General features: G+C 42.9%; 1 pseudogene; it reads left to right on the top strand.

Moving 5' to 3' along the window:
- LOC111960328 (phospholipid-transporting ATPase ABCA1-like) overlaps positions 1 to 27,779 on the top strand; it is a 232,665-nt pseudogene that overhangs the window by 155,532 nt on the left and 49,354 nt on the right.

Raw genomic sequence — 27,779 nt, 5'->3', positions numbered from 1 at the left:
ACCCTCCCACACACACACACATACCCTCTGCCCACACACATACCCTCACCAACACACACACATACCATCACCACATACACACACACACACACATACCCTCTGCCAACACTGCACATACCCTCCCACACCCACCAATACCCTCTGCCACACACACACAACATACCCTCCACACACACACACTCACATACCCTCCCACACACACACACAGGCATACCATCCCCACACACACGACACAATACCCTCTGCCACACCTCACATACCCTCCCACACACATACCCTCCCACACACACACATACCCTCTGCCACACACACCAACACACACATACCCTCCCACACAAACACACACACATACCCTCCCACACAAACACACACATACCCTCTGCCACACACAACACACACATACCCTCGCCACACACAACACACACAATACCCTCTGCCACACACACACACCCTCCCACACCACACACATACTCACATACCCTCCACACACACATACCTCTTCCACACACACACCGCACACGACACATACGCCTCTTGCACACCTCCCACATACTATCCCACACACATACCCTCTGCCACACTCACATACCCTCCCACACACATACCCTCCCACACACATTAAATGTTCAAACCTGTCGGAAGCCCGGACCTCAAACTTTTGTGAGATCAGCAGAATGTTGCCCGCCCTCGGGGCATCTTCCCCATCCTTACCCAGGGCACTTCTCCACGCTCTAGATTCTCTACGCTAACACAACTTTAATTAGTCGCCGCAGTGATGATGTAACTCTAATGGCCGAGCATGAGCCGTTCCCAGCTCCGTGCCTTTCCCTTATTAAAGTGGAAAATTGTCCTTGAGATATGGCTAACTCGCTGACTGTGACTGGGTCCCAAATGGTACCCTATATAGTGCAGTATTTTGGGCCGGGCAAAAATAGGGTGTCATTTAGAACGCAATCTGTGTCTGCTTGGGTTGCAGAAGGAGAGAGAACAGTAGTATTCTGCTGTGCCCCCTGACTGGGCTGGAAGTTAGCTTTTAAATTCACGATTGATCGTTTTTTTGGGGGGGTTCCACAGCTGAAATTGAAATGAGACTCAAAGGATTCTGAGATTGATTAGGATGACGGATATAGTAACATGGCAGAAACAAAACGCACCGTGCTTGAAGACGATTAAGACAGACTAGTAAATAAAGTAGTCAAATGCAGTCAAATACAGTGTCTTGAGAGCCATACCAAAACAGCTTTTAACATACAACTTGTCACGCACTCGACACAACACGTCGTGCCACAGTCGTATCACTGGCCATGGCTGTGGCGGTCGGCCGGCTCATTTGCCATACAACCATCACTTTTTTTCTCATTTTCCATCACCCTTGAGGAGGAAGTTGTTTCGTAAGGGATTAGCAGCAGTAAACACTCGCTGGGGTTCCATAATCCCCCTCTGTCTCGCTCGCGGTGAGTCTTCCCGTCTGGCTAAGAAACCAGTGGAACAAGCAGCTAATTCTCAGGAAGACCCCATTCCCATGTTGTGCCTGCTACGTTGCCAACCTGCGCCAGACTCTTTCTCCCTACACCTCAACCCCCTGGGGTTTCCTCCTCCCTCTAATCCCATTCCTCAACAGGGAGAAGTAAAAGCAAAATGTGAGTCCCAGCTTTGAGGAAAGGAGAATTACAGACAGAAAAAAATGTTGTAGTTCCTGGGCTCATGAATAGTAAATGAGCTAGAACAGGGAAGTCATTTAACACAGATATTTATGTCGGTGTTCTGTGTGTTTCTGTGAAATTTCTGAAATTCACAATTCAAAGAGATAGGAATGAACCAGGGTCAATGTTATCAGTACAATCACAGTCTCTCGACCAATGTTTCCAGTTTATACGTCTGTACGTATACAGCGTCAGTTGGGCATAGAGGAAAGGGCGGAGTTGAGACATCCGGCTAGCTTATGTCACTGCCTTATCCGCTTGTTGCCCTAGCGTAAATATCCCCCACAAAAAATGTTTTGTCTGAAAATTCAAATCGCGATGTTCTGGCATGTCTGCCTCGTGATTTGCTGGGGGAGTTGTCTGTCTTTTAAGAGGACCCTCCCCTTTTCGAAGTTAATAAGATAATCCATCCTTAATCCCAGACCAAGTGCTGCCGCTGCCGCTGCAAAGTCCGGTGGTTGCCTGTTCCCATCCTAAACCTCTTGGGGGTGACATGGGGTCATCTCTCTCTTTCCCTCCCCCTCTTCCTTCCTCTCTCGTATTGTAGGCTTTTGATCAAGGTGAGGGGAGCCATTTGCATTGATTTATATTACACCTGTAACGTGTGCAATGTGCACCGGGCTGAACTGGATGATGGGCCATCGCAAATCACACGCGGCGGCCCAGTCATCTGCAGCAGGCCCATTTCACATGAAACATGACCAGAGTGTATTTTTTAAGGCGACACATTCAGCCCACTCCCGCTTGGTCCTGTAGCTGTCATGTGCTATATGTTATAACACCATGTTATTTCCATAGTGAGAAAAGAGAGACATATGTAAAAATAAAAAATAATAATTAAAGAGAGAGGAGAGCACAACAAGTGGAAGGCAGTCCTGGGTTGTCGAAGTCATTCGGCCCCCACTCGGTCATCAACATTGACTCATTCGGCCCCCACTCCCACCTGCCCTCTATAGCTCTAGTACTCAGGGGACGTATGCATCAAGCATCTCAGAGCAGGAGTGCTGACTTAAGATCAGTTTTTGTATAATTTAGATCACAATAGATAAGATGACATGGACATGGGGGCAAGCGAAAGGCAGTGTTGCGGGTTTGCCAAAATAACAAGAAAATGAATGTTACTTCTCAAGCCTATATAAAATAAGTGGGCCTCAGCAACCTACAGGTATTGCTGAGAGACCTATTCCCCTCTCCTGTTCTGTGTTGTTTTGCATTTCAAAGAGGATATGTATTTTCCCAAGTGTGTCCAATTAAGCCTTTTTTAAATGTATTTTTATTCTCTCCTTCATTAGGATAACACGACCAATCAGATGCTCCTGAATACCGAGACGCTCCTGAAAGAGCTCGGGACCAGGGATAATGTCAAGGTATTATATCATCATTCATCTTGAGGCGTAGAGACTCAGAGGTTCCTTGGTGGCCATTACCATTTTTGTTTGGTCATCACGAGTGCTTTGTGAGACGACACAGTAGCAGGCAGTGGCGTGCCGTGGGCCTGGGGCCTAGGCCTTCAGTGAGGTACTACACAGTCCCACCCGAATTAATCCACCTCTTATTATCATCAATTATGCCATGGCTCTAGACACTATACATTTAGACAGAAACGCAGTATAACCAGGCGTTGCGTCACCTTGAAATTGACAAATTGAAATTTTTGGGTAAACAGTGTTTAACAGACAACTCAAGTTTGCAAAGCCAGTGTGGCTCCAAACACCAAATCGATCACTTGCAAATAATAGGCATTCCCAGCAGTACAGTTTGCAGTGCTTCTCGGAGCCTTTGAGCCATTGACAGCGCTCGTAGTTGAAACTTTGAAAGTGGCGAGCGAACGAACCCCTTTCCCGCCTGTGACAGGCTTTGTGGCGTCGGGCGACCTCTCCTTACAATGTCTAACTTTTCTTGAAAAGTTCGTCTTGAGAATGGCGTTATAATTATATCCTCGACGAAATCGATATCTTCTCCTCCTTCCGCCATTGTGGGTTCAAAAAACAGCTTAGTAGAGTTTCCTAGATCTGCATAGACCTGCCCATAGGACCTGCCTCTCAATATTGGTAATCCAATCAAAAGACGTGGACGCCCTACGCCTGCTAGCTGGCTCCTGTGTAACACTGGAGCCAGCCAGCAGGCGTACAATAGCCAACTCTAAAGCTGATTGGTTGACACAAAATTTTAATTTCCATTCACTTTAAGCTACAAGCGCCCGCACTGTTGATTCTGAAGGCCTGAGAGCAGATTTTAGACCCCTGGCAACACATGATGGCTGAATATGATTGGATAAAAGATCTAACATAAAGACCAGCCCTCCAAATCTCAACCTGGGGCTGGAAGCAGTGCAACCAAGAGGAAAGCTATGAAATGAAGAGTATAACTCTTACTCTGGGGAATAATTTAATACATATTTGTGGGAAAATATATTTAAAAAATATATATATTCTGATGATGTTTAGGCCAGCAGAGAAGGCCTTGCAGGCCCTGACGGCCCACCACTGGTAGCAGGTATAGCCCAACGCTGGTACAGTACATAGATAGATCTCTGCCTGTGTAGTATGATGCTAATTTGAGAGTTGCTTTATTTTGTTCTAGTTGCTGTTATGTAATGAAAATATAATTGTTTTCATGTATTAAGCATGGCAAGGCCCATGCTTTACATTGACATTTAACTGGACTAATTACCAGGAGCACTCTGCATCATTTCCATAAAATAAGTAAATCATCACTTTTCCACTCAGAATTAGCTAAATTAACAGTGGTGCTAACTGCCTCCTGCATATCTGATGATGCAATATAGTTCCATAACAGATTTACTTATACCATGGAGTAATGGTTATGTTATGCTAAGTGTTTCCACATCTTGATAGCTGTTGTCACTTGCTTTGGCGCTACATAGGTAAGGAGTAAGGTACACTCCATGGGCTGGTTTTCCAGCGGATAAAAAACAACAACTTTAAATGGAGAATCTCCATTGAACATTCTTTTTAACCTAGGACTAGCTTTAATCTTTGTCCGGGAAACTGTATATATGCTTTATATTGTCTTTGAACTATAGCAGCAATAAACCATCTGTCATGTCTCCAGGTGTGGTTCTACAACCAGGCGTGGCACGGTATTGTATCGTTCCTCAATGTGGCCAACAACGCCATCCTGAGAGGCAACCTGCCGCCGGGTCATGACCCCAGGGAGTATGGAATCTCCGCCTCCAGCCACCCCCTCAACCTCACCAAGGCTCAGCTTTCCTACCAGGCAATGTAAGTCGGGTTGTATCAGCTCTGGGGTTCCCCTAGGTACAGATCTAGGATCAGTTACCCTTCTCCAATCCTAACTGTAACCATACATGGGGAAAATGCAACGCTGACCCAAGATCAGCATCTATGGGTAACTTTACCCTATACCTGTTCTGTCACCTGTACGACAGGCCAAGCGGAGCCAAAGGGAGGGAGGAAGGGGTTTAGACAGAGGGGGAGGGAGTGAGGGAAGCTGGAGCGGCAGAACAAGTAGCAGGAGTCTGAGACGTAGAGGGAAAAGTGGAGAGAGGGAGAGGGATAGTATTGGGCTGGCGTATAGATGAATAGGGAGATTGAGAGGATGAGGCCCTCTGAGAAATAAAGAGAAATAGAGATGGGAGAGAAAGGCAGAGAAATAAAGAGTGACGGAGAGAAAGAGAGAATTAAAGACAGAGATATAGATTTGTGTTAGTAATAGCACACTAGAGGCGATCCCACGGGGACCGCCCGCTTTCACATACTGTTGCTTTATAACCCAAGTGATCAGTCTGGAGCCCTGAAGCTTCCCCATGAGATCTCTAGTGTCAATGAGGGCGTTATAGAAGTACAGAACCACAAGCCTCCACTGTCTAATGCAGTCTGAGTCTATCATCGATCTAATTTCCATCATCGAGCAAACCCCTCGCTGAAATGAGGTAATGTAACATACAGTAACATATAGTGTAAGCATAATACAGAGTAATATAGCATAACATAATTACTTAACATATGAAAACATACAGTAGCATCTAATAGCACGCCAACATTCCCGTGTCCTAATAGGGCGTTGGGCCACCACCAGCCAGAACAGCTTCAATGCACCTTGGCATAGATTCTACAAGTGTCGGGAACTCTATTGGAGGGATGCGACACCATTCCTACAAGAGAATTTCCATAATCTGGTGTTTTAGTGGTGGTGGAAAACGCTGTCTCAGGCGCGGCTCCAGAATCTCCCATAAGTGTTCAATTTGGTTGAGATATAGTGAATGAGACGGCCATGGCATATGGTTTACATCGTTTTCATGCTCATAAAACCATTCAGTGACCACTCGTGCCCTGTGGATTGGGGCATTGGCATTCTATGGGGGCACAGCCATGGTAGCCAAAATAATGGCCTACCCAGCATTTGTATACACCCTAAGCATGATGGGATGTTAATTGTTTAATCATCTCACGAACCACACCTGTGTGGAAGCACCTGCTTTCAATATACTTTGTATCCCTCATTTACTCATGTTTCCATTATTTTGGCAGTTACCTGTAGCATAGCATAACATTACATAGCATAACATAACATAAAGCTCTATTTGTGTTGTCCTGTACATCTTTCTCTGTAGATGCTTAGTTTTCACACTTTGTTTGCTGAAATGTCAGTTTCGATGTTGAAACCTGATGAGATCCTGTGGACGCAATCAATCATGCCACAGATACCATTTAATTCCTTGTTCCTTTGTTGTGGTACCAAGTAAGGTATTTATGTAGTGGCCGGGTGTTAGCAACAGTGGTGAATTAGAGAGAGAAGCTGGCTTGGCTAGAAGATAATTACGACAGCTTCCAAACCCATAAATTCAGCCCAAGACAAATCTCTCTGTCTTTGTCTCTGTTTGTGTCTCTTTGTCTCTCTCTCTTGCTCTCTCAATCTCCATGTGGGCCCTGCCTGTAATTTATTATCCATGATCTAGAGATTAACTTGGGATTCTCCTTCCATGTAAAATTAATTACTAGAGGAAAAAAGCTAGGGTGTCCGTGTCCTATGTGATCGTGTTCGTGTCCCTGCATCATTGCCTTAATTCAAGATTTTTTCCCCACTCAAAGTATGGTTTTCAATGTATCAGATAGGGAAACATGGAGGGGTGGTTGTGTTCGGGGATAGCCTCTGTCCAGGCATTTTGTTTGACTGACCGCAGTGCTCTGCTAGCGTAAGAAGACACAGTAAATCATTATGGTGGTTCTATGTGACCTGGAGCTTGACTTCAGTGAATCAGAGAGAGAGAGACCTGTTCAGTCACTAAATCCCCAATGTCCTTTAATAAAAGAGAGCTTGACATTTAGGGCTTTGCGTACGGTCTTCAAAGAAAGTATTTGTTTTTCCGGGTAGTTAGAAAGAAAAATCCTTTGTCATGAGTTTACTTTTTTATTTTTTACAATGGTAGCACCAAACAGATGTTGAGAAACTAGTAATTATTTGGACATCTAGTCCCTCTGTGTTCAATAGAATGAACAGATTTGCATTATGGCTACATATACTGGAATGGAAAATTGTTTACCTAAACAATTGAAAAACAGATGATTATTTGACCACTTCATTATGGTTTTCTAACCCCCCTCCATGGCTTTTTGAAGCCATATCTCACTCTAGACCTTGGGCAAAAACAACTGGAAAGACCAGGCACATTAAAACACATTAAAAGCTTATCCCCAACTATACAGCTTGTTACTTTACTAGCAGGGTTTGTGTTCCCTCACCGTGATAAGCCGTTAGCCCTTGTTCAGGGTTACCTCATTAGCCAATCAGTTGCCTCAAATAATCTTTGGCCCTGTTGAGTGCGGTCTAGATAAGCCTGTTGAAAACTGTTGAAAGTGGGGCAGCACCCACTGCGTAAATTATTTCATGTTTACGCATCCCAATTACGTCCAGGCCATGGCGGGGCTGCACGTGATGACTAATGTAATATGTTAATTACCTGGCATGTAGTCTGGTGTGAGATTGTGGCAGGGTGGGGAGGGAGGAGGGACGTTTGTGTGTGTGCCTGCCTGCCTGTCGGTCTGTCTGTATGTGTGTGCGTGTGTGTGAGGAGGTGGTCGAATATACTGTAGTCTGGTTCACAGCTAAATAAGCGGACGCAGCAAGGACGTTTTGAGAGCAAAACATTGGAAATTAAGAATGATTCTTATGAAAGAGAGGTCAGCAGCTTCTGAGGAGAGAGAAACGGTTGCGCCTTGCCCCTCGCAAGTGAGTTGGGAAAGAGATGAACTCTTTGAGCCTCTCGTTAGATCTTAAGCTAAAGACGTGGTCGCCCACTGCCTGCAATCTGCAATTAGCTAATAAATTACACAGGAGGCTAACTTAACATCTATAATCGCCAACTCCTCTAGTGTTTCTTCTTCAATGTGGATAAAATAGAAAAAATAAATCAATTTGGAGGACGTTTTTTATTTTGGCACACTCAATACCAGACAACATGAATAATTGAAGTGCTGTTGAATGACCTTTGACCTCAAAAGTCCAGCACCTCTCTGGTGCAGTTTCCATCTCTTGTTTGTGAACTTCCAAAACCTCCTCCTACCCGAAACTCTGTTAGATGTGACAGCAGAGAGCAGAAAGAGGGTGATCTATTCATCAAAAGAGACCAGCAGGAGCTCTGAATTGACAGAATGTGAAAGTATGGAAGGCAAGAAAGCACAACATGCCTTTAGCGGGGTGAATGATATTCAAACAGCATGGAGGATCAAGAGTTTCCATGAAGAATCGTCATTGGTTCTCGGAAATGTTTTCAGTAGTTTTGCCTGATTGCAAGTCAAAAAGAGAATTCAGTCAAATTGAGTCATCTATTGGTAACAAGCTAATACAAAAACTAACAGTATATTATAGAACATAGATAGAATTGGTCCAACCGGCCATATGACCATATGGCCGGTTGGACCAAAAACCATATGGGACTTGTCTGCTAATACTCGACATTTGGTTTCATTTTAGTCATTAACCCAAAAAGCACCAAGGTGTCAAAAACATAATTTCGAAACCAATTTTTTTATCCTCCTAAAATGTAAGGACTTTGTCAAGCAACTAGTGAAAAAAGTATTATAAAATGTACTATGATTTCATGTTCTCTGCAGCGTGCGCACAACCCGGTGTAATTAGAATGCTTATTTAGAATGTCTAGTTTCGATTGACGCAAATCAGCGTTTGAGCAGGCCACACTGTTTTTTCACAGAAACATTTTGCTCAAACACAGTCCTTACAAAGTTATGTCCTGAATGTGACCAGTTTATTTTTGAATGAAATGTTCAGACATTCACAGAAGTAGGGACAGCGCAACAATCATCCAAACCAGAAAATCTAGGCTACATTTGTCCTAGCGCTAACTGATGAAAGATTGACATAACACAAGATGTAATATTTAGCTAACTCTCAGCTGACAGAAACCACAATATCAATTAGCTAATAGCAATGACTATTTACAATTCATCACATCTTGGGTGAGCTCCCCATCTTATCGAAATACTTTAGTAAAACACTTTCTAAAAATTGAAAGTAATCTGCCGATGGGTAGTTTGTGCGCTCCACCATGTTTGTTTTTTCCGCGTCAAACAAAGATGAGAAGAGAGTACAATTTCAAACAGTGAGTGCATTCTGACATCACGTGCATAAAACAACTCGCACTGCGGCGACCGTAAGATATTTGTAACTCACGTGTGAAAAGTTTAATATGGAGAAATGAAAAATAATCTCCCTTTTGTGTACTAGTGGTGTGTCTAAACTGAACATTTTGACTCAATAGTTCACTTTGAGATAAAAGCACCACATTTGTCACAGAGGCAGATGTAAGTACCCTGAAAATATATAGGTATGGAGCCAGCCCTAATTTGGCCCCTTGGGGCCGTGGCAGCCACTATAACTGAAAAAGAACTACAACACGTGAATACATTTTTTGCTTTCAGTCAATGTCTCTATATCAAGTTGAGAGTCTCACATTTCAGATGCAATAGCGGACATGCATAAAGTTGGCGGCCCATCTGTACTTACCATAAATGCTTTATTTTCTAAGTTTGCCATATCAGACCGTGCTCTGAGTTTCCATGACTTTTTTTGTTTGTTTTAGCAGTAGCACAGTAAACTTGATCCCAATACTATTGACATATTGAATCATGTCGCACGCTGTAGTTTAAGAACTCTGTAGGTAGGTCTAAAAACAAGGACGTCCTATCTGAATTCCTCCATCTTTATGCACCTTCGCCATTGGACGTGAGTTGATAGCCCATAGCGTTCCAAAGTTAGAGCTTTAAGTCTGATGGCACCGCTGCCCATATCGCTCATATCAGCAGTCATTTTAGGTTGTAAACGTGTGTCAGATTAGCTTAATCACCAATTTATCAGCCTCTGAGTATCACAGAAACACAGCACCGTGAATGAATAGCGCTTTGAATGTTGCTTTGAAATTGATCAAAATAACTGTTCAAAACATGAAAAACATACCAAAGCATATTTTTTGACTGACACCAAATTTGACTGTAAATGTGTGGATCTTTTTTAATATGTTTATTTAGGGGACTTAAAACCATTTACTTGTGTTACAAAAGGTTAATAAAAGAAAAAGTGTTACAGCTTGACATACAATCATCACCATAAAAAAATGACTCCTGTTGGTGCTTTCAGGGTTATAAATATGTTGGTGCTTTTAGGATTAAGTAGAAACTCTTATCCAGAGCAACTAAAGTATAGGTAAAACATTTCAGTAGCATTTGTGTTCATTCCAGGTCAAAGGCAAGATTAATGACAAGACTGGGGCAGAAAGTGTGAGATTTCACTCAGAATGAAACTCAACACCTGGAAAGGTTATGGGGCTTACTTCCACCGAAAGGCCTCTTGACCATTCCTCTATCTACAGCCCCTGAGGGCTAAGCAGACATTGGCCTCAGATCCCTGGACTACTTTTGACAAGGGCCCATAGGGGTCCGGTCAAAAGTAGTGCACTATATAGGGAATAGGGTGCCATTTGGAATGCATCCAATGTCAAGTTCATAACATATTTCTCGGACAGGATTTTTTCCCTCTTTACCACTGTGACCCTATCTGCTCCCTAGAGTCCTCGCGTGTTAGGACTAATTGTCAGGGGAAAGTTCTGAGTGGCCTCTGGCTCTTGTTTGTTAGTAAAGGAAGTATATGGGTTTCAAATGTGTCCTCGGTTTTCCTCTGGCTACTCCTACTGTTTCCTAATGAGTCATTAATCCATTATGGGAAAGAAGCAAAAGAAACAAAACACTATTTTATAAGTGGTGACTGCATCATGGGAAACGCACGGAAACAAAACACTATTTTGTAAGTGGTGACTGCTTCATGGGAAACGCACGGAAACAAAACACTTATAGAATTATAAAAACAAGCTGTTCACACACCAGACTAAATATTGTATGGTCCTTTAGGACTGATCTGTACGGGTTTAGGCCAGGTTACTGTAGAGCACATGACAGAAGATGTGAAAGAGTAATGAATACATTTCATGATTGATGGATCGATACTAGAAAAATCAATCAGTCTTAATGGTGGAGTTCAATATTTTACAACTTCATGCTAGATGGTTCTGCACACTGAAAGTAGTCTGTGGGCCGGGAGAACTGTAATCCATTGTTCGGTTTTCTTTAAGAGGTCCCTTCACCTTACTTTATCTACCGCTAGCTTGTTAAAAATTCATGGCAGTGATTGGGTCATGTGGGACCTGGGAAAAAAAGAAATCAACTGAAATAAACTCAATTATTTGGTTTGACCTTACTTATAGGTGATTTGACAATTGTTTTGCTCCCATCACAATGTATTTTTAGCTAGCAGTTGCTACAGTTAGCTGACGTTTTTAGTGGCTGTTTAAAGAAAAGCAAATCATAGATTAGGGTTTATCATCTAACATTGAGTTGTAAAATACTAAACTTCCCCTTTAAAACAATTGACCCTTTACCAGTTCTAGAAATATCAACCAGACCTATTGATCATGCTAGAAGATCACACAGGATCAAACTTGTACTCAACTTCCTGTTTTCTCTCCTTCAGGGCCGCCACCTCCACCGATGTGGTGGTGTCCATCTGTGTCATCTTTGCCATGTCCTTCATCCCAGCAAGCTTCGTCCTCTTCCTCATCCAGGAGCGTGTCAGCAAGGCCAAGCACTTGCAGTTTGTCAGTGGCGTCAACCCGACCGTCTACTGGGTCGCCAACTTCGCCTGGGATATTGTAGGCTATCTTCATTAGAGAATTTAATAGTACAGAATTCAACGTTATTGTCCAATGTGAATCGTAAATGTGTCTTTTTGCTGTCTTATGTCATTCCCAACCCCCCAGACATCACACATACACACATGCAAGGAACAGGGTCAGCCACAGAGAAGGGCCCCTGGAACACATTAGGTGTTAAGATCTTGCTCAAGGGCAAAACAGCAGTTACCTGACACTACTCTATGTTCCCTACATACTTCAGTCTGAGACTGCCATCATTGAAGTCGTTTAGGGTGTTGTCAAAATGAGGGGTGTTGTACAAAACAAAGTCATCAGCGATTGGATCATTTCTAACCAATCAGAGTATCAAAGCCAATGAAAGATTATCAAAACGCTGTGTAACCCACATGTGTTCTGGCTCTGGCCCAACCCATCAGTTTCTGAGACCAATCAGAACGGTTAGAATATGTTTGCATTCTAGAAATTGTCAAGGAGGTACTCAAATCTTGACTCATTGCAGAGAAGAAACAATCGTCCGTGGGCGTGGGATGACGTTTTGCCGGAACAGGGAGTTTGGTTAGTCAGGCAACAATGGCAGTTGGTGGCACCTGAGGTTCTGATGCCAGGAAACCTTTGGTTTCTCCGCCATCTTACCCCTAATTGGTGACCACACCAGGGGGTACGCAATGGCCTTCTACCGTCCACCGTGAGGAAGGGATGGATAAGAATGAACCTCAAATAAAAGTATGGCAAATGGCAAATGTACCTGTGATCGCAATGGCTGCTCGGAAGTCCATGCCTGTGTAACTGTTATTGGCTAGCGTTGAATTATTGACACCGGCTGTTCCGATTTGTTGTGCTCAACAAGCTTAGCAGTGGCAAAAAGGGATGCAAAGTGGTAGAACATGAGCACTTTCCCTCAGACTTAATGGAGGTAAACCGTCTGTCAGGTAACTCAGAACTATTAGCCATTATGCTGGATGAATGCTAACAAAGTGATAGACATATGTAATTATGCAGAGAGTCACATTTTTTTAGGAATGCGGTCGAAAAACTGTCAGATGGTGAGCTTAAGCATCTCCGCTCTCCCTGAACGCTTCCCAATGGGACAGTGAAGCATTTGTTCTTCTTTTGGCTGTGTACTTCAAATGTATTGAATGTAGATGCTGCCATGATTACAAATATTATACCCCCCAAAAATTGCTAACCTCCCATGTTATTGTAAAGGTGAGAGGTTTGCATGTCTTCGGGGCATGATATTTGTGCGTCTGTAGCTTTCTCACTTCTCATTATTCACGATTCATTCAGGATTATCTAGAGAAAATGCTTAAGCTCACCATCTGGCAGAGCTTTTCGACCGCTTTCAATACCCTTCCTTTAAAAGATATGAGGCACAGAGGGGGAACTGTGGAGTAGAAGTTTGCAAATCACATATGTTCTTTTTATTTATATAGTTTTGTTCCCACATCGATGCATCATGCCTATTGCAGTATTTAGAGATTCATTAGCCAATATCATGATTGTAAAACTTGTTTCAGATAGAATATTGATATTCTTATATACAGTTGAAGTTGGAAGTTTACATACACTTCGCTTGGAGTCATTAAAACTCGTTTTTCAACCACTCCACACATTTCTTGTTAACAAACTATAGTTTTGGCAAGTCGGTTAGGACATCTACTTTGTGCATGACACAAGTAATTGTTCCAACAATTGTTTACAGACAGATTATTTCACTTATAATTCACTGTATCACAATTCCAGTGGGCCTTTAAACAGCTTGGAAAATTCCAGAAAATGTCATGGCTTTAGAAGCTTCTAATAGGCTAATTGACACAATTTGAGTCAATTGGAGGTGTACCTGTGGATGTATTTCAAGGCCTACCTTCAAACTCAGTGCCTCTTTACTTGACATCATGGGAAAATCAAAAGAAATCAGCCAAGAACTAAGATTTTTGTCTGGTTCATCCTTGGGAGCAATTTCTAAACGCCTGAAGGTACCACGTTCATCTGTACAAACAATAGTACGCAAGTATAAACACCATGGGACCACGCAGCCGTCATACCGCTCAGGAAGGAGACGTGTTCTGTCTCCTAGAGTTGAACGTATTTTGGTGCRAAAAGTGCAAATCAATCCCAGAACAACAGCAAAGGACCTTGTGAAGATGCTGGAGGAAACAGGTAGAAAAGTATCTTTATCCACAGTAAAACGAGTCCAATATCGACATAACCTGAAAGGCCGCTCCGAAAGAAGAAACCACTGCTCTAAAACCGCATAAAAAAGCCAAACTACAGTTTGCAACTTCACATGGGGACAAAGATCGTACTTTTTGGAGAAGCTTTTTGGATGAAACAAAAATAGAAATGTTTGGCCATAATGACCATCGTTATGTTTGGAGAAAAAAGGGGAGGCTTGTAACCCGAAGAACACCATCCCAACCGTCAAGCACTGGCTGGCAGCATCATGTTGTGGGGGTGCTGTGCTGCAGGAGGGACTAGTGCACTTCACAAAATAAATGGCATCATGAGGCAGGAAAATGATGTGGATATATTGAAGCAACATCTCAAGACGTCCGTAAGGAAGTTAAAGCTTGGTCGCAAATGGGTCTTCCAAATGGACAAGACCTCAAGCATACTTTCAAAGTTGTGGCAAAATGGCTTAAGGACAACAAAGTCAAGGTATTGGAGTGGCCATCACAAAGCTCTGACCTCAATCCTATAGAAAATGTGTGGGCAGAACTGAGAAAGCATGTGTGAGCAAGGAGGCCTACAAACCTGACTCAGTTACACCAGCTCTGTCAGGAGAATGGCCAAAATTCACCCAACTTATTGTGGGAAGCTTGGGGAAGACCACCTGAAACATTTGACCCAAGTTAACAATTTAAAGGCAATGCTACCAAATACTAATTGAGTGTATGTAAACTTCTGACCACTGGGAATTGTGATGAAAGAAATAAAAGCTGAAAGAAATCATTCTCTCTACTGCTATTCTGACATTTCACATTCTTAAAATAAAGTGGTGATCCTAACTGACCTAAAACAGGGATTTGTACTAGGATTAAATGTCAGGAATTGTGAAAACTGAGTTTAAATGTATTGGCTAAGGTGTATGTAAACTTCCGACTTCAACTGTACCACAGTTTGGTACATTGCGAGATGGTTTTCCATTAGATTTGTCCAGTCAGCCAGCCTCAGACTCGTCTCCTCATATGAAGGGGAATAGATTTGCTCTCTTTGTTAATGAGCAAATGAAAGAGGGTAGCTGGGAAAGCGGAATTAAAACCTAATCTATAGAATTCACATTTATTGGAGTTCAACAATATTTTCTTTCTTTCAGAGAGTTTAACTACATCGTCTAATGAGGGGTTGTGTGCTTTTTTACAGTGTAACTACATAGTCTAATAAGGGGTTACACATGCTTTATTAAGTGTAAACTTCATAAGTCCATATAAGGGGTTATACATGCTTTATTACAGTGTAACTACATAGTCCAATAAGGGGTTGTGTGCTTTATTTCTGTTTAACTACATAGTCTAAGGGGTTATACATGCTTTATTACAGGGTACCTACAGTCTAATGGGTTTTGTGTGTTCTATTACTGTGTAACTAGAGTCTAATGGGTTTTGTGTGCTTTATTACAGTGTAACTACATAGTCCCGTGTCTAATAGTCATCGTCATCTTCCTGTGCTTCCAACAAAAAGCCTACGTGTCCCTTTCTAACCTACCAGCTTTGATTCTGCTGCTGATGATGTATGGGTAAGTAGAACCAAAATGATATCCATATTTTTATGTGCTGATTTACTCGGTTCAAAGAAGTTTCAGGAAAAATTAGAACAATGTGATTGGACTATAGATGTAATGTTCATATGGAGCAAGAAGTTTGAAATGTTTGTATTGCAGTACGGAAAGGTCAAATTGACTTATTAGATCCTTTTGTGCCCACATAGTGCTTTGTCAGCAAACATCTCATGCACTCCACAAATAATATTTGAGTGTTGTTCAACTTCAAATTCACAGTTTTCCACATGGTATGCCACAGTCAGTACAGTCCAGTGAGCTCTAAACATATTGGAACAGTGACACATTTGTCGTTGTTTTGGCTCTGTACTCCAGCACTTTGGATTTGAAATGATAGAATGACTATGAGGTTAAAGTGCAAACTGTTCCTTCAAGTCTGTATACCCCTCTTCATGTATCTCCCCCTGTCTCATTTCATACTGTGCTGTTTAAATGGTAAAATATGAAAACTTCTATGCAGTTAACCATCTGTGTTTTCAGGTGGTCTATCACACCCATGATGTACCCAGCCTCGTTTATCTTCAACGTTCCCAGCACGGCCTACGTGGTGCTGACCTGCATCAACCTCTTCATCGGCATCAATGGGAGCGTGGCCACCTTCGTCATGGAGTTGTTCGCTGATGATGTAGGTGATGCGGGTTGCCTCTTTCCTAAGTCTTCATTGTTACGGTGTCCATATTAGGACAGCTTTGGAGTAACAAGGGATAGGTGTCTGTGTCCTTTTGGCTGTCCTAATGTGGACACCGTACATACTGGGAGGAAAATACACACATTTATCAAAGAAACAACTGCTCACTCGACTATTATATCAGGGTGATTACATTTTTGTCGAGCTAATTGATCCCTTTCCTCAATATACCACTGTGTATTTGTGTATAGGCTTTCAACTTGTTCGAGGGAGATTTTCCTCCTGGAATTGCTTTTTTTGCTTTTAACACACTCGATGCGTTTCAAAGGTGGTATTTTAAATTCACTTTAATGTTTAATTGTGAGGTGAGAATTGTGTCTTTGTAGAATGTGCTTCATCCATCTTTCATTCATACCAAAAGCTTGCCTTTCTCCCTGGAGAATCAAAAGACAAAGAAGGAGAAAAGAGAAATAAAGAAAGTGACTAAGAGAAAAATACTGGAGAGAGTGTTAAGAAGATAGATAGGAACAATGAGATTGTCTGATGTGGGGTGTTGTGGTGCTGAGGAGTATTTCTGTCTGTAATAAATCACTTTTGTGGTGATAAACTAATTCTGCTTGGCTGGGTCTGGCTCCCCAATGGGTGGGCCTGGCTGCCAAGGGGTGGGCCTATGCCCTCCAAGGCCCACCCATGGCTCCACCCCTGCCCAGTCATGTGAAATCCATAGAATAGAGCCTAATTGATTTATTTAAATTGACTGATTTCCTTATATATAACTGTAACTCAGTAAAATCTTTGAAATTGTTGCATGTTGCGCGTATATTTTTGTTCAGTATATTTATACTAAGGACAACATTTTCTTAGTTTAACCATTCTTTATAAGCTGGAACCAGGCCCCCAGTGTCTACTCTGCTGGGCAGATAATGCGTGGAAACCTAGCGTTGCCAAAATCCCTGGTCCAAACATTGCTTTTTACGCTCTGAAATGTGTTTATTATGATGAAGTTCAATCCCCAACGTGAATTATTTTAACATTCGCTACAAATCGAGATATTTCATTAAATTAGTGAACGCTCACTTCACTTGCTACACATTGAGCCTCGTTGCCACTTTGATTGGCCAAATTAACAGTGCACATCCCGTGTGTGTGTGTGTGTGTGTGTGTGTGTGTGTGTGTGTGTGTGTGTGTGTGTGTGTGTGTGTGTGTGTGTGTGTGTGTGTGTGTGTGTGTGTGAGAGAGAGAGAAAGAGAGAGAGACCATTTGTGCTTATCCGTGTGTGCACATCCCTAGTGAGTGTGTGCGTGCTTATCAGTGGAGGCTCCTCAGAGGAGGAAGGGGAGGACCATCCTCCTCAGTGATTTTCATAAAAAGAAAAACATTTATCATTTTATGATAAAACTATACTAAGTATAATCACGTCGCCAAATAATCGATTAAAACATACTATTTTGCAAAGGCGGTCTACAGTAGCCTCAACAGCACTCTGTAGGGTAGCACCATGGTGTAGCCTGAGGACAGCTAGTTTCCATCCTTCTCTGGGTGCATTGACATCAATACAAAACCTAGGAGACTCATGGTTATCACCCCCTTCCATAGACTTACACAGTAATTATGACAACTTCTGGTGGACATCCTCCAACCTATCAGAGCTCTTGCAGCATGAACTGACATGTTGTCCACGCAATCAAAGGATCAGAGAAAGAATAGTGCTGAAAGCATAAGATACAGCTAGCATGCAGTGCATAAAATGTTGTGAGTAGTTGACTCAAAGAGAGAAAGACAATAGTTGAACAGTTTTGAACAAATTAATGTCTTCCAAAATGAAGGTGAAGTAAGAGAGAGATTTTGTCATTTTTTTAGATAGCAAATGCAGCTAGCTAGTTTAGCCTACTAAAACACCCTGCTCAAACAGAGGGATGCTATGTTAGCTAGCTGGCTATGACTATCCAACACAACACTGGAACTCTTCCAAGTCAAGGTAAGCTTTTGGTTTTACTAATGTATTGCCACCAGGGCCCGCCGGTGTAAGTGCTAAACTGCTTATTGACTGCACACTGTAGCGTACTGCATGATTGTAGCAGGTTTACTAACACTTTAGTTCTGTTAGCTATGTTGACTATGACGTTACTTTAACTAATATTGTGCCAAAGATGTAGGCTGTGTGTAGCGGTTATGCTATCGTTTGGCTTGGAAAGGTTTTTTCACCTGGTCACATACAGCTGATGTGTTGTGCATTGACGTCCACAAGCGACGAAGGGAAAAGGTGAGAGGAGGAGAGCGCATAGATGCGAGAAGGAATATAACGTGGCTGTTATGAAACTGTGTTTACACATGATCGGGGTGTATTCATTCCGACGATTCTGTTGAAAACATTTTCTTAAACGGAACAAAACGAGGACAACCATACAGTACCTGAATTTGTCCAATATAAACTCTCCTTTGCACCTGTTGGACTAATGATCACACCCTATATCAGCTAGAGGCAAGCGGAAGTGTGCAAGATGGTATTGAATGTGTCACTGTCTGTCCATGTGTCACCTCAAATGTTTCTCTCGACCTGTGTGCACCTACCTTGTAAACTTTCATTCATAGACTATGTTGTAGCAACTTCATGATGTGTATAGGGAAAATTTGAATATCATGTAGTAGCCTAAATCTATCACTGTAACATTGAGCTAGGTGAGTGGAATATGAATGACAGTCATCCAATGTGCTGTAATAGAAATAAGGCCCTGCTCATGTAAAAAACTACATTGTACTCCCTCATCTTAAACCGCACTGACCGCCACTGGTGGTTATCCATGCATTTGTGTGCGTGTGTGTGCAAGTGAGTATGTGTCGTAAGCACTTCACTCCGACAAGTTGCAACATCAGGTTCCCCCATCTGAGCTTCCACTTCAAAAGTCAGCTAACTCTAATCTCCACTCCAACCTGAGCAATATCTTGGCTTCACTGACTTTGTCATATGCTCCTGTCCTTTGAACATTCATCTTCTCTCCACCCTCTCTGCTTTCTCAGACACAGCTTAATGTCGGCGGTCTCCTTTTTACATAACCAGACAACCTCGTTTGCATAGAGATTTCATTATTGTCATTGCTCGTTCATCATTGACTTGTTTTTGGTTTGTCTTTTCGCTGACAACCTCCCCATCAAACAAAATCATATTTTTGTTGTCACTTGTTTTCCCATATATTTATCAGTATTGTTTTGGCGAATCTCATTCATAAGGGGCTCTGGCAATAATAATGGAGCCCATGCCGGTCACTGACAATTTGTGAGAGTGACTTACCAGGCTTTTCCTTGTCAAGGGCATTTGCCTAGTGTATTGGAAAGCCTGCTGTGTAGTGTAGCTCTGAGGGTCAATTGAGACATGCCAGACAGGGGACAATAACAGCCCAGCCATCACTCCTGAGGATGTCAATGCAGATACGAGCCCTGTAGTTGGCCACGGTCCCGGACTGATGCATCACTTATCCTACCAATCGACTGTCAGAGTTGAACTGTCACTGTTGGACCGCCTGGAAAAATAGGCTGCGACATGCCGGGATGTTGTCGGTTTCCACATTTCCTCTGTTCTGTTCTGATGAACCCGATGAACAGAAAGGAGCCAAAATGGCCGACGTAGATAAGAATGCACAACCCCCCCCCCTCCTCCCCCCACACACACACACACAGTTAAGCGCGACAGGTTGTATCGAGATATCTGGCAGCTCAATCTTTCTCTGTCGTCTCTATTTCCACGCTTTCATGCTTTTATTCCTTTGCTTCCACCCTGTGCTGTGACGATAGCTAAAATGGGAACAGCATAGTTGAAGTTCTCTTCATCCATTTATTTCTCCACTGAAGGTCAAAGTGAATAGCTCCCCCTATGGGACGATGACTGGTAGTCTATAGGGAATGTTTGTTTTTTTTTAAAGCCAAATCTTGAGACAAAAGCAAAGCACACTACAGCATCACATTTAGTACTTTATGTCCCAGTTTTATCTGGAGACCGAGCGAGGGAGCATGGAAGATCCCCCCCCCTCCCCCCATGCTTCCTGAGCATCGCATCAATCGCAGCCTGCCTTGCATGCATGAGACAGCACCTGAGTCAATAGACCAGCCGCTAGCCACTCAGACAAGCCTGTAGGGCATGGATCTGGCCAGGTTAGAGGCAGAGTGAGTCGGTAGGGAGGAAGTCGATGGGGCTGTATTAGTCAGGGACATGATGTAGTTTAATTGTAGTGTATGTAGCTATATGCTTTGAGGTGACATGCTTTGGCGTAGTGATGTGTGTGGGTGGTGAGGGGAGGGATATGTGTTTGAATACAGGAAAATGTGTGTTTATCAGCTGTCTACACTTTTAGTGTATAATATAGTGTTTTTGTATATACAGTACTGTACTATGTTACATTCCATTTGGGATGTATTGTACATTACTGATTATGAAGTTTCAATTGAATTCCCTTTACACATATAGTTTGAGAAATCAGCTAACGGTCGCAATCCCCACGACGCTTCCAGCCATATATTTTCCTTTTCGGAAGTCCCTCCGGTGAAGATGGAGGCGATGCTTGGGGAATATGAACACTATAGCAATATGGGTCAGACGAGAGCCTTGGAGATTTTCCCCCTTCAGAACCCATTCAGAGATGATTTATGGGCATATAGCGCAAACTTTGAAGAAAATTGTCAAGCGTTTCATCATTGCCTAAAAACCTCTTTGATCTCCTTGATAAACACCCAGTCGAGAGAAGATCTGTTATTTCACATATTGATCTCCAATTAGGTCTCTATTTCTTCAAATCTTTCTCGGTGACAAATGGGCCCTCGGCTGCACAAGGTCATTGGTTTGCTTTTATTATTTAATTGTTTCCAATTCACTTATGTTTCTAACTTCAGGCTCTTTTAGCCTTTTGCCAGCTTCTTGAAGTTTGACCATGATGAATAACACTTTCACGTATAGTTCAGTAGGAATGGGCCCAGAATGTGTTGATATGACCAGATATATTCAAATTGAGCTTCTTAGCATTGAAAATAAAAAGTAACTATGTAATACATTATATGGATGTCAAGATTATTAGCCAAGATTTCACGCTTGACATTTAGTTGGCTAGCGTGTCCTTAAGTCTTTGAGAAAACAGGTAGAAGTCCAATAAGACCGAAATGAATTGGCAGACATATTGCTTGACATTTGAGAGTTAGCTGTGGCACCATAATCAATTAGGTATTTTTGTTTTGCATTCACACTTGCCTGCAGGGAAATTAGGCCCGGACTGCACAGTTACTCCCTGGCAGAAATGCTCAGATTACTGCTGCATGTAAACTAGCTGTGACTTCCCAACTCTAACCTTTGATCTGTAGCTTAAGTTCGTTCATTAGGAGAAGATAACATATTTACTTGAAGTTGAGCTACATTATTACTGCTGTATACACAGACGTCATACATGAAGTCCCAAACCAAATTTGTTTTAATGATGACGGTAGTAAGTTACCATCCATGACCAAAGATCCCAATTCCATCCATAACAGATGAAGGTGAACTGTACTGCTAAACTCATCCTGAATGTTTGCTCTACTATCTTAGAAAAAAAGGTGCTATCTAGAACCTAAAACGGTTTTTCGGCTGTCCCCATTGAAGAACCCTTTTTGGTTCTCCAAATGGGTTCTTACATGGAACCAAAAAGGGTTCTTCAATGGGGACAGTTGAAGAACCCCTTTGGAACCCTTTTTTCTAAGATTGTATGACAGGTGTTCACTGCTTCACATCCAACATGCTGCAAAAGCTCTCTGTGGACATTGCCATTGGATAGTGCCTCTAAACCACACCTGTGCTTAAAATATAGCAGAAACAGTGTGTGTGAACCACAATTGATTGAATCTACAAGTCATTGAGTTGCAGACCAAGTAAATCCTTTCATTGATGTCATTCCTCAAACTAGAGGAAAACATTGCAAAGCAACAACTCTCCATGAATAAATCTGACAACGATAAGGTGCCATCTGTCATTCTCATCTGCCGCCCCACATTGCACCATGTTAAGAAATGCATCGCACTTTTCGCCTACCAAAAGAGGAAACAGAGAATTTATGGTTTTTCTCAATATACGCTAGCGTCTTTGAAGACTATCCTGAGACCAAACGTATGCATTATGCATAACCTTGCTTTAGAACAGGCAGAAGTGGCAATATCTTTCCTCCATCTCTCTCATTCTCTCTCTATTCATCTATCCCTCTGATTCACTCTCCCCCCTCTCTTTATTCCCTCAACCCTCTGTAATGAAAGCGATGTGGAGAGCTGAGACTGGCGTTGTAGTAGTCAGTGCAGTCTGGCTGTCTTTCATTCCTTCTTCATTTAATTAATTAGGGCTTGTGTGCTTTAAAAGGCGCCATCGTTCCGCAGTATAGCCACAGGGAGGAGAAGGGATTTCAGGAGGGGTGGCTTAATCAGGAAGGACCAGATATGAACGGGCCTAACCTACGTAATTAAACAGCCAATAAGATGACTGTGAATTTGTGCGATAGTGTGACTGTGTGCCTGTAGGTTTGTATTTTATTGCAAGTGGGAAAGTGAGAAGTGGGTGTGTATATCACTCTGAATGTGTTCATCTTTCAACTTCTCAGGGCTTGAGATGAGAAAGTTTCCATCTGTATGTGTGAGCAGCTGTTCCTGCCCTCACATTACGCGGGTGAGAGAGACATCACTGAGCGAGAAAGCGTGCCCCTTAATAACGAGTCAAGAAGCCGAGGCTCATTTCCATGTCATTTGGCGCCCCACTCAAGCACGCAGTGTGCCTCCACTGATGAGCAAGCATGGATGATGTGCTTTAATTATCTGGCGAGTGTTGGAAAACTCGACTCCACGAACACTATTTTACCGCCGCCGGCGGTTCCAAACCCGCTGCTTCCCTCAGGTCACTCGACAGACTCGTGCCTTGGTGGGTGCAACACAGACACATCCAGCGGGTTCTCTGTCATGTGTCACCCCTAATAACAATCTGCCCTTATATCTTGCAGTCTTTCTAGTCTTTATGTGTCGCTAATGCATTGTTGTTGTTTTTCTGTTTGTGTTTTTTCTCCCACAGAACATCTCGAAAATCAATGGTATTGTGAAGCAGGTGCTGCTGATTTTTCCACACTTCTGTCTGGGTCGAGGGCTCATCGACATGGGCAAGAACCAGGCTATGGCCACCTTGTATGAAAGCTTAGGTGAGCATCCCGGAGTAAATCGAAGGATGGTGAAACTATTCAAATCAAACTTATATATCTGCATACCATCACTACACTTCAACACACGTATTAAAATTGTACTTTAAATGAATAGTTTTTTTCAGTCTTTTAGTATATTATACATACAGTATACTATCATTACACTCAAACTGAATAACGTTGTACTTTCTTTAAATTTTTTTAACCTTTTCTCCCCAATTTCGTGGTATCCAATTGTTAGTAGTTACTATCTTGTCTCATCGCTACAACTCCCGTACGGGCTCGGGAGAGACAAAGGTCGAAAGCCATGCGTCCTCCGAAACACAACCCAACCAAGCCGCACTGCTTCTTAACACAGCGCGCATCCAACCCGGAAGCCAGCCGCACCAATGTGTCGGAGGAAACACCGTGCACCTGGCGACCTGGTTAGCGCCACTGCGCCTGCCCGCCACAGGAGTCGCTAGTGCGCGATGAGACAAGGATATCCCTACCGGCCAAACCCTCCCTAACCCGGACAACCCTAGGCCAATTGTGCGTCGCCCCACGGACCTCCCGGTCGCGGCCGGCTGCGACAGAGCCTGGGCGCGAACCCAGAGTCTCTGGTGGCACAGCTAGCACTACGATGCAGTGCCCTAGACTACTGCGCCACCCGGGAGCCCCACGTTGTACTTTTAATTACACATTACCATTTTAAATTTGAATTCATAACTGTAATATGAACAAGTAAACTGTGAAATGACATTGACAGTTATCAAACATTTTATTTGTAAATTGTTGTCCATCCACAACTGTTTTTTGCCTTCAGAACAGTCTCAATTCTTTGGGGAAGGGACTCTACTAGGTGTTGAAAGTGTTCCACAAGGATGCTGGCCCATGTTGACTCCAATGCTTCCCATAGTTGTGTAAAGTTGGCTGGAGGTTCTTTGGGTGGTGGAGCATTCTTGATACACACAGGAAACTGTTGAGCGTGAAAAACCCAGCAGCGTTGCAGTTCTCGACACAAACGGGTGCGTCTGGCACTTACCCCGTTCAAAGGCACTTAAATCTTCTGTCTAGCCCATTCACCCACTAAATGGCAAACATACACAATCCATGTCACAATTGTCTCAAGGCTTAAAACTCCTTCTTTAACCTGTCTCCTCCCCTTCATCTACACTGATTGAAGTGGATTTAACCAGTGACATCAATAAGGGATCATAGCTTTCACCTTTTTTAATGTTTTGTATACTCAGTGTATATGTTTGCACTCACTGTACTGTAAATTGCTTTGGATAAAAGGCATATATTATTATTAGTAGTATTATATTACTATGGGTAACAGCAAAGAACAAAGGTTAATCAGTGCAAAGCGTTCCCCTCCTAGCTAGATGGAATTAAACGTAAGTGGTAGGATGAAAGGTCAAATGAAGCTGAGTGGTACGAGGAAAAGAAAGTAAGCTGTAAAGAAGGACGATGTCATGGCTTTAGCTTTGGTGTTGTCTTTCAATATTTTATTCAGAATAACAGGTGCAAACTTTCCACTTGCTACATACTAATGTAACATTTGGTAGTGCACGTTTTGGGTTTAAGATTAGCCAAGCACCAATAGCTTAGCTACTTTAAAAGCAGTCCTCTACTTATACAATGCTTTCACACCATCTTCTTCATACCGTTACATAGTGCCTTTTGCAGTACACTTCTTATGTGTTGCTACATCATTACCAAATAGCAGCTTTTAGTCCCTTAGGGGGACTTACATTTGACCAATAACGCGACCGTAGCCCTTCGTTCTCAACACAAAATGTAGAAAACAAAAGGGAATATGTACACAGGGGAGATTTAGAGGCAGCGAGACACATGAATGGCTGGAGCAAAGGCTTTATCTGGGGAATAGATGTGGCAAGGAATAGCCGTTAGAGAATCATTGGCAGCGAAAAATGTAATGAGGAAAGCAATCACAACTTAAAAGGCTAGTCTGGAGAGGGCCTATTTGCTGGAGAATGAGACTGAACACTTCCGTTTCTGTCCATCATCCCTCCAGCACAGAGAGGGAGAAATAGGGAGGAGAGAGAGATAGTCAGTTGCTGTCAGCTTTAAACAAACATCTATATTAGTGAAAGGGCTCCCATTTAGAATAAAGTGCATTTGTTCAGATGTCTCCCACTGATTACGGTGGAAGGCAGTTCTATGAGTGTCAGTCAGTGGTTCTGAGCCGCTGAGATTTAGACCATTACCATTGAGTTCCAGTGACACCCACCTAACGTGATTATGATACACAGCAGTTACAAACATTATGTTTCTCTTGATGAAGAACTGTGTTTTTTGTCTCCCCCAGGGGAAGACCGTTACCAGGACCCCCTCAGCTGGGACATGGTGGGGAAGAACCTGTGTGCCATGGCCATCCAGGGGGCAGTCATGTTCACCATCACTCTCCTTATCCAGTATAAGTTCTGCTACAAACCCAGGCAAGAGTAGAATAATAATAACTTTGGTTCGTAATTATGTTTCAAATCAAATGTATTTATATAGCCCATCTTACATCAGCTGATATCTCAAAGTGCTGTATAGAAACCCAGCCTAAAACCCCAAACAGCAAGCAATGCAGGTGTAGAAGCAAGTATCTCCATTAATAAAATTGTATTTTATTGTGAAAATGTAAACTAATTCTCCCATTAGTGAAAAACATTTAGGATATACACTATATATTCAAAAGTTTATGGACAGCCCTTCAAATAAGTGGATTCGGCTATTTCAGCCACGCCCATTGCTGACAGGTGCATAAAAGTGAGCACACAGCCATGCCATCTCCATAGACAAACATTGGCAGTAGAATGGCCTCACTGAAGAGCTCAGTGAATTTCAAAGCGGCACTGTCATAGGATGCCACCTTTCCAACAAGTCAGTTTGTCAAATGTCTGCCCTAAGAGAGCTGTCCCAGTCAACTGTAAGTGATGTTATTGTGAAGTGGAAACGTCTAGGAGCAACAGCGGCTCAGCAACGAAGTGGTAGGCCACACAAGCTCACAGAATGGGACCGCCGAGTGCTGAAGCGTGGAGGGCGTAGAAATTGTCTGTCCTCAGTTGCAACACTCACTACCGAGTTCCAAACTGCCTCTGGCACAAGAACTGTTAGCCAGGAGCTTCATGAAATAGGTTTCCATGGCCGAGCAGCCGGACACAAGCCTAAGATCACCATGCGCAATGCCAAGAGTCGGCTGAAGTGTTGTAAAGCTCACCGCCATTGGACTCTGGAGCAGTGGAAACGTATTCTGATGAAGTGTGATGAATCATGCTTCAACATCAGGCAGTCTGATGGACAAATCTGTGTTTGGTGGATGTCAGGAGAACACTACCTGCCCCAATGCATAGTGCCAACTGTAAAGTTTGATGGAGGAGGAATAATGGTCTGGGGCTGTTTTTCATGGTTCGGGCCCCTTAGTTCCAGTGAAGGGAAATCTTAATGGTATACAATAACATTCTAGACGATTCTGTGCTTCCAACTTTGTGGCAACAGTTTGGGGAAAGCCCTTTCCTGTTTCAGCATGACAATTCCCCCGTGCACAAAACTAAGTCCATACAGATATAGTTTGTATAGATCGGTGTGGAAGAACTTGACTGGCCTGCACAGAGCCCTGACCTCAACCCCATCAAACACCTTTGAGCTGAATTGGAACGCAAACTGCGAGCCAGGCCTAATCGCCCAACATAACTGCCCGACCTCACTTGTGCTCTTGTGGCTGAATGGAAGCAAGTCCCTGCAATAATGTTCCAACATCTAGTGGAAAGCCTTCCCAGAGGAGTGGAGGCTGTTATAGTAGCAAAGGGGGACCAACTCCATATTAATGCCCATGATATTGAAATGAGATGTTTGACGAGCAGGTGTCCACATACCTTTGATCATGTAGTGTATTAACAGGTGGTCATCATTTGGGATTTGTATTGTTGGCTTTGTGGGATTGTGGTGAGTGTGTGGGTTAAGTGTTTTTGAATCCTTCTTTTTCTCCAGACTGATTTCTGGAGAGTCATTCTCCAAGGAGGACGAAGATGTGGACGTGGCACGGGAGCGTGCACGCATCCATAAAGGTGGCTCAGAGAAAGACCTGTTGAGAATCTGCGATCTTTCTAAGGTACAGTAGCACCGTTTACTACCACACTTAGTGGTAGCAACATCACGGTTATATTCATTAGTGCCATACTGTAGCAAAACATTTCCCAATGGAAAACAGGAAGTGTTTTCTTATTGGACAAGATCAGGTAGTCCCTCTCAGTTTCAGCCTTTGTGCTTCTGTTTTATTCCTAGT

This window comes from Salvelinus sp. IW2-2015, linkage group LG37 (genome assembly GCF_002910315.2).
Source record: "Salvelinus sp. IW2-2015 linkage group LG37, ASM291031v2, whole genome shotgun sequence".
Taxonomy (NCBI): domain Eukaryota; kingdom Metazoa; phylum Chordata; class Actinopteri; order Salmoniformes; family Salmonidae; genus Salvelinus; species Salvelinus sp. IW2-2015.
This window is presented reverse-complemented; position numbering and strand designations above follow the sequence as displayed.